The 3,325-nt window shown below is 51.4% G+C and overlaps 1 long non-coding RNA gene across 1 annotated transcript; it reads right to left on the reverse strand.

Moving 5' to 3' along the window:
* Positions 1-771: 771 nt before the first annotated feature.
* LOC123176863 (uncharacterized) lies at positions 772-1,208 on the reverse strand. The gene is made up of 3 exons (XR_006488681.1): positions 1,139-1,208; positions 939-1,041; positions 772-843 (listed from the first exon to the last, which is right to left on the reverse strand). It is a non-coding gene; the product is annotated as an uncharacterized lncRNA (long non-coding RNA).
* Between the last annotated feature and the right edge of the window lie 2,117 nt (positions 1,209-3,325).

The following is a 3,325-nucleotide window of genomic DNA, read 5'->3' on the forward strand; positions in this document are numbered from 1 at the left end:
GGAGGGAGGGAGGGAGGGAGGACCAGGCGGTCCTTTGGGGAATAAAACAGAGGAGCCAAGTGTCTGGGCTTCATCAAATTCAAGGAGGAGAAACCTGCACGATGATGACGCAACATGCATGCTCAGTACCAGAAAATAATCATGTCACAATGACAAGATGTATTGTGACATCACTAAACACGTACCTAATCATTATCTCTTGATGTAACTAATTACCTTTGGAATGATGGATGAACAACTGCAGCTCGGCGAGGCATCAAGACAGAGACTCTCTGCAGGCAATTAACTTCTGAATGCCAACTTGTCAATTCACTGTCAAATTGTTCTGCACTGCAGGAACCGAGTAATGAATGCTTAGTTTATTATCAATTAGATTGGGTAAACAGGTGAACCTACCAAAGTTGTAGAAACTCTGACGCATGGAAGTGAAACGTCACCATAAAACAATCTCCAAAGTCTGCACATAATGTAATTGGCCGTCGGTGACACCATAATCAACCTGTTCCAATGTTGCAGAAACACGCTTTTATTAGCATTCAGATATGTTCAGAAAATAAAGTCTAATCAAACGTTCTTTATTTAAACAACAAGAATGAAGCAAAATAATAATAATGGTGTGTTGCCGACACCATATACACCAATTAACAACCACTTCTATCATCTAAAACTGTTTAGCTAGATCAGTATACCTGAACAGAGGAGAAATTGCTCTTGCATCCGAACTGATTATGTCGTGAAACAGAAGCTGCCCAGTTACTAGGAAGAGTATGCCAATGCGCATGCAGACAAGCGAATCGGCCGATACTCCGAGGAACCAATGAAAAGACTTGTATGATCTGACACCTGAAACATACCACACAGGTTAGGATAACGATCAGACTCTTAATTATTTAAAAGAAAGGAACATTTATGTATAGCAGAAACAAACATGCATTCACCTTAAGGACATCAAAACATACGCTTCCATTTCTGTTATAGTTTGGATGCAACAACCAAGTTCTGAATTTCCAGAAGCAAAGCTGACGGTTGGTTGTAATGGTTCTGCAGAATCCAAGTAATGAATGTAAGACTCACAGACAAGCAAGGTAAGGGGACTCACTGATATAATTCATTACTTTGAGTTGGTCAGTTGATGAACCTGCTAATTAGGAACTGAACCTCTGAAGGATGCCGGTTAGCGAAACATCATATAGTTGGCAGTTGGTGGTCCCATGGACCGTCCAAGAGCATGAAAAATGACACCTGTTCCAATATTGCATATAACGTTTTAGAACTGAGATACCCAGAAAAGGTTAAGGGGAAAATAGTTGCATTATGCCACCAAAAATGGAGCTAATAAGGTGTGCTGCTTACACCATATGCATTCAAAGCATTTTCTCTTCCTCTTGCGTGAAGCTTTCCACGGCTGATCATCATTCCAAGACTCCAGTGTGTGGATGGTAGCTAGCGGCGAGTAAAGTGCAGACTGGAGCAACAAGCACCGCTGAGAACGCAAAACTAAAAATAAGAAGAAAAAAATAGAGGGAAAGTGTGATAAACTGACCTTTGAAATGATCCTGGTAGAACTGTACAGCTGCTTCTTGATGATACTGTTAATGTTATTGTTTGGTTGGAGCAACCAATTATGTCCTGAATGCCACATCCACTGTCGGCCCTAATTGTTGTGCAGGATCATATTAGTAAAGAACATAAGGTCATAAAACAAACAAATCCACTTTCCAGATGATACTCTATCTAACCATGAATAAAAACATATAAGCATGCATGCACCTTCAGGTCTATATATCGATATAGTGTCTTCTGTTTTTACAAAAGGAGGATGACCCCCGGCCTCTGCATCTGGGCGATGCATACAGCCACTTTATTAATTATTCTCACAAGACCTTACAAAGCCATACAACAGTAAGACTAAAGCCACCGTCTAAGCAACAACTGTCGCTACACATATCCAATTGATGAAGGGGCGCAGATTATCTAGGCCTAATACCAAACAGACATCGCAGCCAAACCTAAGCATCTAAGACTTGAGGTCCCAACCAGGACGCCTGCCGGGTATGGGGCACCTACCAGTCCGGCGCACTCCTCAACCAGGACGCCTGCCGGGTATGAGGCCGCCGCAGCCACCTGTCACCAATCCATCTTCAGAGTTGTACTGTTGCATGTACCGTGCCAGGTCTCTCTGCCATCGACGCCACCACGACGCCCGACAGTGTCGTCCTTCTGCACGAGTCCATCCTCCCACAGCGAACTCCGAATCTGCACTGCGCCACGCCGTCAAGATCCGCCGCCATCAGTGTGTAGGATGAAGCACCGCTCCACCAAAGAATCCGTCCTCTAGTCCCTCGATCACGTGTGTACCTCCAAGAATGACGCCCCCAAGGGAGGAACGACACCAGAGCGCCGCCTTCATCCGATCATCCGATCTGGGCTTTCCCCCGAAGGTAGCAGAGAGTGGCCTTGAACTTCTCCACGGCGATGCCTTCAAGAAGGAAACGACGCAGATAGCGCCGCCACCCCGGCCTTAGCATGAGCCGAAGGCAAGTTTTCACCCAGATCAGCTCGAAGGGATCCAACTCTCGTGCCCGGGCCGCCGTCATCACTAGTACCACTAGGCAGACCCTGGAGTACTGGCATATCAGCAAGCCGCCGGCACCACCGCATCCAGATTGCCGGCCACGCAGGCCACGCCGGGCCGCCGCCATCCCCCGCGCCGTCCGGATCATAGGTGGAGCCGCCGACCGCGCACAGGGACCGCCGCCGCCTGCACACGCCGGAGCGCCGCCGAGAGCCCATCACCCGCCACTGCTTGCCGAAGCCAACCGCCCGAGCACTGGCGCCACCGTGGAGCCATCAGATCGGGGAGGAAGACGCGCGCCGACCACCCTCGCGGACCCCGCCGCACGCCCGAGCGCTGGCGCCACCGCGGCGCCACTGCGGCGCCATCAGATCGGGATGAGGAGGAGCCCACGCGCTCGCCGCCCCGCGCAGACCACGCCGCCGCCACCAAGCTGGGGAGCCCCGCCCAGATCCACCGGCGGCTCGACCTGCCACCGAGCCGAGCGCCGCCGCGAGGGCCGGCCGTCCCGCGCCGCTCAGGAGCCTCGCGATGGGGGAGGGAGCCCCGCCGCCGCCGACACACGCGCGGGCTTTGCCTGGCGGCGTCCCCTGGCGGCGGCGAGGGAGAAGGAAGGCGAGAAAGGGTAGCGGTGGCGGCGATCTAGGGTTTCGCCCGGGCCGCTGGCGGCTGCGTACATCGTACTGTCTGTCCTCCATTGCTTCGCCACTCCACCACTGCGGCCGCTTGCTCGATGTCCATTATGGTCCC

Source organism: Triticum aestivum, unplaced genomic scaffold, assembly GCF_018294505.1.
Source record: "Triticum aestivum cultivar Chinese Spring unplaced genomic scaffold, IWGSC CS RefSeq v2.1 scaffold50684, whole genome shotgun sequence".
In the NCBI taxonomy this organism is placed as follows: domain Eukaryota; kingdom Viridiplantae; phylum Streptophyta; class Magnoliopsida; order Poales; family Poaceae; genus Triticum; species Triticum aestivum.